The 8,610-nt window shown below is 37.3% G+C and overlaps 2 long non-coding RNA genes across 3 annotated transcripts; both read left to right on the top strand.

Moving 5' to 3' along the window:
* The first annotated feature begins 1,457 nt into the window (after positions 1-1,457).
* LOC149408161 (uncharacterized) lies at positions 1,458-3,345 on the top strand. 2 transcript variants are annotated; one of them, XR_016301704.1, is made up of 5 exons: positions 1,458-1,482; positions 1,565-1,717; positions 1,824-2,138; positions 2,253-2,345; positions 3,282-3,345. It is a non-coding gene; the product is annotated as an uncharacterized LOC149408161 (long non-coding RNA). The 2 variants fall into 2 exon arrangements; XR_016301705.1 differs by having other exon boundaries at positions 2,239-2,345.
* A 114-nt stretch (positions 3,346-3,459) lies between these two features.
* On the top strand, positions 3,460-4,331 carry LOC149408160 (uncharacterized). Its single transcript, XR_016301803.1, has 3 exons — positions 3,460-3,748; positions 4,148-4,205; positions 4,290-4,331. It is a non-coding gene; the product is annotated as an uncharacterized LOC149408160 (long non-coding RNA).
* The last annotated feature ends 4,279 nt before the right edge of the window (positions 4,332-8,610 follow it).

The following is an 8,610-nucleotide window of genomic DNA, read 5'->3' as shown; positions in this document are numbered from 1 at the left end:
CGCTGATTTATTAGAGAAACGTAAACAATAAAAATCTCTGTTTGTAGATTATCTCTGTATTTTAAAGTAAATGAGTTTTGCGGATGTACTTTTATTATTTCGTTGAAATGGGAAGATGGTATTGGTATTGCTTCAAAAGGGGTAGTATCTTAATATTGCTAGCACTTCATTATATTGCAGTAAAAAGTCGAGCCTTTTTATTTTATTTTGTTTCGTGTGATATAAATGTTGCTGCCCTATGATGATGTGAAACAGAAAAGGGAGGCCCTACGCGTTCTGAAGAAGCCCAAGGATTTATAAGTCCTTACATTCTTAAGAAAATAATTCAACCGAATTAGTTTATCAGATTTAAATTATCCATTAGGGATATTGACTATGCCCTTGTCGTGCTTATCCACTTTGTTATGACCTATATTAATTAACGAAAGTCAAATATCAAACATATTTACAGATTTAGACACTAATTAAAGTTTACGGGTTGCTGCATCCTTGGTTTTATTGTTATTATTCAATTTATTTTTCTCGCAACACTACATATGTTTTGATAACTATTTATTTTTTCAAGATAATCAAATTCACTACCTGCAGAACTAACTTGTGAATAGTAATTCGCTGTTTTTGGAACAAATAGGACCTTGTTATATTAACATGCATGTTAGAAATAGAGTCTCTATGCTTAAACGCAGTGACAGAGCTAGACTACAATTGCCGCTTTCTGATTCAAGTTTTATTCCTAGGCGGCTTAATGACAACCGGCTAAGTGGACCAGACCCAAGGAAACTCGCTGGTATTTCAAACCTTAAAGTCGTGTAAGTATTATTTTACTCTCTCTCTCTCTCTCTCTCTCTCTCTCTCTCTCTCTGTATTTAATCCATTTATGGTCGTTTGTACCTTAAAGTCGTTTAAGTATTATTGTACCTCTAAAATGTCTTGATATATACTACACTAGCTGTTACCAAGTTAATCATTTCAGTTCAGAGCTTGTTTTTTCTTTTCGTCAATTTCTGTTGTTAGGAATTATTGCTTACATATCAGATAATGAAACAATATATATGGTTTTTGGAATCATATATATCATATAAGGCTATGTTCCATATTTTGGGTAAAATTGTGATTTAATAACATTGTGATACTTTTGTGTGTGGCTTTTTTGGGAATCATATATTTGCCCTTCCACATCAAAGTCACCACATATTTCCGATCCCCCTCAGGTAATAATCTAAAGTTATTATATGTTGATTATTATAATAAATAATGTGAAATTATAACAGGCTAGATATTCGTCGGGGTTGTCTCCTATGCATGATTGTACGTCTGACTTCATACCATTCGAACCTTACGTGCGCGATTCAACTCTTGCTCCACATCAAGTATATAATAATCATTAACTTGGAGCTGATTCTCACATAGTTCAACATACAATATAAATTAGTTAAATAAAAATTGATGCACGCGCAGGTTAGTTTGTCCAATCTGGATCAGGTTAGTTAATTTCAATTTTTTATTGCTTTTACAATGATCGATGTTTCTGAAAATTATGAGTATGTGTTTGTTGTACGGCCAGGATCTTCCGAACTATGCGCAACACACGGTGCCAATATTCTCTTTGCCGCAAGAATGGCTTTGGTGCGAGTCATGGTGCAGTAACTCCACAAAAGCAAAGGCAAAAACAATTGACCTTTGCAACAATCCCATGACCAAGGAACCCAAGCTTCAGGCAAATAATCAATTTTATAGACTTTTTTATTTTTACTGAATTTATCTTGTATTTTCTATGTTGGGTAACGTTTAATCAATATATATACATATTTTTCGCGTTGCAGGGCGCTAGAAGAATAGTGGCCGAGTGGGTCGATCTCGATTCCGAGGCGAGACACTTCACTTCGAAGATTTTGGGCGATCAGATCGATCCTATTCCCGAGACTGTGCCGACTCAATCATCAAACAAAATGCTTTTAGCAATAGGCAAAGGAGCTGAATCTTTTGAAGTTTGGGATTGTGATGTGTAGAACAGTACTTTTAATAAGTTAGGTTCATATGACGCTCATGTCAGGTAATACAATTAATGTGGTCGAGGATTGTAGGTCACAGGTTTAGCTTGGGCTTTCAATGGGAAGTGTTTGTATTCCTGCAGCCAGGTATTTGAATCGTTCGTGTTATCCAAAGATAACTCAAAAGATCTTTATTTAAAGAAAAAAAACGTGCATAAATTCCTTCATAGTGATATCATGAGTTTAGTATCAAACTCTTAGGATAATTTTGTCCGGAGCTGGATTCTGTGCAAGGATGTCCTCTCAGAAGCACCACTTCCTTCAAACACTCCTTGTCTGAAAAGCTCAACCGAAGTAAGTCAACATTCTCTCTTTTGTTCTTCTGGAGACACTATATTAGTTTATAACATGTGAGATACGGGTGTTCAGATTTCTGATGTATATGTTTCATGCCTTGGTAATTCGGCTGTAGTTGGCCAATAATTCATTTTGCTTGCTACTTCACTCTTTTGGTTTTCACAATGGCAATAAGAGCACAATATTGACTTCGTGATATTGTCTTTACTCTTTCATAATTCTCATTTGTTCTCATCAATATTATATTCTAAATTAAAATCCAATTTCAACATATATTAATTATAAGCGAGACAATATTCTCTTATAAGAAATTTCCAATATTTGAAATATACAATTCTTATTTTTATTTTTTATTTTTTACTTTTTTTATGTATTTGTTTTGTTATATCTACATTTTCAGTTTAGTTGTTTTTACAGTAAAAAATTTACAATTTCATTTAGAATAAGAGTTTGCTTATAGTTTTACAGTTTCATTTAGAATAAGAGTTTGCTTATAGTTTCAATATTCTTGAATGCACATAAAATAACCGGTATATAATTATTCTCAACTCTAACCTAAGATGCTTGATTATTGAATCTATAGTATATTTCTCTTTTTCTCTAAATGTTAATACGTTTCTTATTCAATGGAGTGTATAGTCTCTTTCACTATAAGTGATTGGGTGAAGCTGCTTACTCGGCAAAGAGGCTACACAGATCAGATGGATATGTAACTTGTTCATGTACTAGGGGTCAGTAACTTATGAGATTCTATTTGAAGATTTGAGAGGAAGCAATTTACTTTTGAGTTGTTTTATCTTTTCTCTTGTTATGTTACATGGTATGGTAGCAAATTGTGAATTACTTCCATGATGAATGCTATTAAACGTCAAAATGGAAAACTTTCATTTATGAGTATGAATTTTCCATCAATCTCATTTATTGTGCAATAAGATCTGAAGCGAAAATGGCCATGGCAGCTCTAAGACGCGAAGGGAATGGATGCTTCTCTCCGATCATCTCTCGTAGCTGAGTATGCAACTCCTCTCTGCTTCAATTTGAATATATATAAAAAATTTAGTGTGGTCATTCAATTTAAAACTAAAAACATTTATGCTTACATTTAAGTTTTCAGATCGCATCTTGCATATCCTTTGAAATCCTTCACCGTCGCCACCGGTGAGCTCTTCATCGGCGTAGCCTCTCGGATCGTCAAGACCACGACGCTCGGCCGAGCTCCAGTCGGAGATAGGATATGGAAGGACGACGAAGTGGTGTGGAAGCAGAGAAAAAAGGACGTTGATGCGGAGCTACGGAGGCCGGTGGTTAGTTCGCCGGGGTTCAGCTTCTCCGCCGCTGGACTTCTCTTCCCTTACCACCTCGGCGTCGCTCAGCTGTTCATTGAAAATGTCTACATCAAGGTCTGAAATAATTCATTAGGAATTTTTCTTGAAATTCAGCTCTGCCATCATATATGCCTCATTTTATAAATCTAGATTGATTTCGTTCACCTGATTACAGAGATTTCGTTCACCTGATTACTGTATGCCTCTTCAGGCTTTACTCTAAATCGATTAGGTATTAGTTATGTTTGTGTAATTCAATTTACCCAATTCATCAGAAGAAGAAAAGATATGTAGATTTTGCCTTCCCTTAGGTGAGCTGATTTGTATTGAACCTAGCCTTTGGATGTTGTCTCAATAATCCTTGATATTTATGGGTTTGAGAGTTTCAAGTTCAATAGGTATGCGTTTAAGTAGAGTTTTTTTTCCCTCACTGAAATTTCTTTATTAAAACTGACAACTTGCTTTATCAAATAGTTTTGAGCAGTTCTGTATCAATTTTACAAACGAGAAACCGCAACAACATTTCAATCAGGTATTGAACAGTGATGTTCTCCCATTTTGTATATCTGATATTTAATTATCTATTCTGAGTGTTCTTCTAATTATGTGGTTGTAGCACGTTTTCAAAATGGAACACGAAGAATACACAAAGGAAGAAATCAATAGGAGCTATATAGAGTTCGTTGACAATAAAGATGTATGTACACATTTAAATACACATATTCAATACGTAATATATTGTTTCACTCACAAACAACTCGTTATTATATATTATTAGTTTGAAAAGTTGAAGAGTTATACGGATGAGGCAATAGATGAGTATCGAGAAGAATGGTACCAAATGGTGTTAAACTTTATGGACACGGAAGTCAAATAGACAAATGTGAATGTAAATTGAGTGTGTTTCCGGTGCATGAATATTCGTTTACATGGTTTGATATGTTTCGGTTTAAATATACGGTACAAAGTACGAATAATAGAATTTGATTTTGAAATTATTGAATGGATTATTAAAAACTCGTATTGGTATGTTTAGGTTCGGATTTTGGAATATATATTTACAAACACCGTGAAAACTTTTTCGCCTAAATTCTTACGTGGCTCCTACGTGGCACCACTTTAGACAACGTTTATTTTAGGCGCCGTGGAATACTTTTAACCTCATGCGATACAAGAACGTGCAAAAAACGCCTTCAATCATATTTCACAGCGTTTAAAAAACGCTGTTAATCAATGTTTTTGTAGTAGTGTTTATAATTCATTAATTACTTAGTAGTTTATTTATTAAGTAGTAAGTAGCTTATTTATTAATTAGTTATTATTAGTTTATTTATTAATTAGTTATTCATTTCAGTTCGAACGTCCTGAGCGTGCTCATGCTCGTCCTGAAGCTCGCGCATCTCCCGCTCGTCCCAATCATCCCGCACCTCCCGCTCATCCCGATCATCTTGTTCTGTGGGCTTTGATGGAGGATATTTGGAATCACATGGTACATTCTCAGGCGACCGTCTTGAGAGCTCTGAGTATGAACGATCGCAGGTACATTTAATTCTCGTTTAATAAATGAAGTTTCTAATAAGTTGTTTCTATGTATGTTTAGTTTCTTATTTAGTATTTTGTGTCATCAACTTACAGATTACCATATTTGAAAAGCTAAACGTCATGTTCGAGGACGTGACAGGTTTACCTCCGGGGCCGTTACCAACTACACAAGTTGGTTCACGCCGTCGACAGCCATCGCGTAGTCCTCCTCCTCCTGATCCTCCTAGTCCTCCTGGTCCTCCTAGTCCTCATCCTCCTCCTCCACCTCCTTCTCCTCCTTCACAACCGTCCTCTTCAACGAAGCCGCCCTCTTCGATGAAGTCACCCTCTCCGAGTAGGAAACGTTCACGGCGGCTCGATGTATCGGAAAAGAGGCTATCACTGTCAACCCTAGAGCAGAAGAGGCTAAGGATGCAAAGAGACTCGGTACAAACGCCATCTCAAAAGCATAACCGAAAAGATAATTTTCCCTCCGATTTCACGGACCCGACCCGGCCAAAATACGCCTGTAATATACAAACTTTTGTAACGCTCGACTTGTGGATTTGAATAAAATAAACGAGCTCCCATTTGTTACAATTATGTTTTGAGTGAATGATGGACGTATAAGTTTCTCGAGTTAATTTAAAATATATTAAGGTAAGGAAAAATCTCGGAATAAATAAAGGAATTATCGAGTTTATCTCGACTAATAAATTATTTCCGAGGAAATATTCCGGAAATTAATTTAAGAAATAAATTCTCAAGAACGAGAATTAATTCCGAGAAACCTTAAATATATTTTAATTAATTTAGAACGAACAAGAAAATTCTCGGTTCGAATCATATAATTATAATCCCTTCGGTTATGGGTTTAATTAAATTTATATGAAGAGGACTTGGTTGTGATGATTTTAAGGGACCCATTTGAAAGAAAACAAGGAAAAGAGGTTGGTTTGTGAATAATAGGATAAGGATTGAGATGCCACGTGGAAATCTTATCTTTTCTTTCCCTTATCTCTTTCGGCCACTCTCTCTCTCTCTCTTCTCTTTCTTTCTTCTTCACGTGTTATATCTTCTCTTTTCCTTCTTCACGCGAGCTCCACCTGCAAAGAGTAACAACGGAAAAAAAAATCTAATCTCCTCCAAGCTAGCTCTCTCGGCCGATCAACCCCAGCACCACCCTTGCATCTTTCTTCTTCCTTGCTTGCGCTCGTCCAACCGTCTCCAGCCGAGTCTCCATCTCCGCGCGCGCCACCGAGGAGAAGATCGAGGTCGCCGAGAGCCACGGTGACGCCGGAGCAAGAGAAAACGCGGGGGAAGGCGTGGTGACGCACCGGGGAAGCTTATATCACAGATTGAGGTGATGATTTCATCTCCTTGGTTTGATTTGATTCTAGGGTTCATAGAGTAAAAAATTGGGGGTTTTTGATCCGAGATGAAATCTGAGATTTTGGTTGGTTTTGATTGTTCTTTGAGCTTGGTTGTTGTTGATTATGAGATGAATTATATGATTGAGCATGAAATTCTTGGATTGGGTTTGATTTTGGACGAAAATGAATATGTTTTAGATAGGGTGATAAAACGAACGTGGGCAGTCCGATGTGTTATGGGTTTATTTTTGTTAGTACTTTTCTTGGAAAGTAGATGTTATGGGCTTTCTAAAATAACCAAGAACGTAATACTCCGTTGAGTATTGAAAGAATTATGAATTTTTGAAATCTGGTATTCAAAGCTGTGAACTGCTGAATTCCAGAACAACGACCCATTATTGCGGGCTGTTTTTGAGATAGCTATTTTGGTCATATGTAGGCTTAGAATATATCGTTAGAAAGGTACGGAAGTTAGTTACGTTCTGAAACTGGAATCGTTGGATTTCGAGTTGTATAGCTCGAGTTATGATGCATTTTTTCAGTCGCTGTCCAAACCAGTCTGATTATGTGCCTTGTGTTTGAATATGGTTATGAGCGTTTGAGCTCGTTTGGTTGTATGATTGCTCGTTGTATCTCCGGAATTGTTTTGGTTTGGAATTCTTTGCCATGCTTTAGATTTCGAATCGGAGCTTATGTTGGACTTGTTTGAGACGTGAGAATTGATTTGAGAATTGAATTTGAAATGTGGATTTAATGACAAGTCTAAGGATTTTGTGACAAGTTAGTTTGGTTTCGTGTTCGGCTGTCGACTTGGTTGGGCTCGGATTTTTGAGTCGAGATGTCGGATTTGGAATTTTGGAAATTGATAAGAGTTTGATTTAAGGAATTAACTCGATGTCGGATTTCGTAGTTCGATGACAGATTTGGACAGACTAGCGGGAACCGGACGAGTCAAAGGCGACTAAGCCGGATTTTGAAGTTTTCAAGAATAGAGTTATCGAAATTTAAGCTCGATTAACTCTTCTTTTGACGTTTCGACAAGTGTCAAGTATCACAGAGAACGTTAAAGTCGTCGAACTTTCTGTCGAGTTATTTCAGGTAAGTGTTGAGACATAAGTCAACTACTTACCAAGGGAATAATCATGTTTACGTGCATTTACGTGTTAATGATAATAAAGAGTATGAAAAGCGTTAAAAGACACAAACACCAAAGATTAAGGCTTCGGCCACTCTTTTTGGAAAATTTAGTTGGGTTTATACCCATAGGTTCAAATGCTAACTTGAACCAGCCACGTTGCTACTTTGTTGTAGTTAGATCTCTCTGCTAACCATAGAGTTTAGCTAGATCTGAGGTGACAGGAGAGCATGTTAGACTCTCGGATTCGAGCCGAGGGTAGAAGTACCGGGAGTCATATCCCGAGTCTTCAACTTAAAACACTAACGAGCATAAAAGGGAAATGATAATTCTTTCGGGATTTAACCCGAGTCGCTCTCCTATAAGTAGCATAGGTGTGTACTCTGAGTGCTACAGAGTATCCGAACCCTAAAGAATTGATGTGTCGATGGTACCAAAAGGAATTGAACCCTGACGGGCTATGAGGGCATGGGGGACGGCGCTAAGTACTCATATCTCGGGGAGTCGACCAAGAGTCGTACCCGACCTTGTTGCCAGGTTATGAAGGCCTGAAGAATGCACCTTGACGGGCTATGAGGGCCTGGGGTGGCGCTGACGTCGATTGAAGTGGTACCATTAGTGGATCCCAGACAGATGTTAAAACTCTTAGGCCGTCGGACGACTGCCGCTCGAAGTCTAAGGCTGGTCTCTTGTCGTTCTAGAGGTTATAGCGGTGGATGTGTGTAACCTTAAAGACGACAAGTACTAGTTAGAGTGTGTACACACGAGTCATGCTCTAGAACTTGTTAGATTTGCATCCATGCATTCTTATGTGCCTGTTTGCACGTCACATGTTATCACATGGCATTAATCACTTTATTTTTCTAGGTTAGACTCCCACTTACTGAGTCAATCGACTGATAGTTTTA

Source organism: Urtica dioica, chromosome 1 (genome assembly GCF_054948205.1).
Source record: "Urtica dioica subsp. dioica isolate 48M chromosome 1, U.dioica_male_clone48M_v1_H2, whole genome shotgun sequence".
Lineage (NCBI taxonomy): Eukaryota > Viridiplantae > Streptophyta > Magnoliopsida > Rosales > Urticaceae > Urtica > Urtica dioica.
Note: the sequence above shows the minus strand (reverse complement) of the source record. Positions and strands in the feature narration are given on the sequence as shown.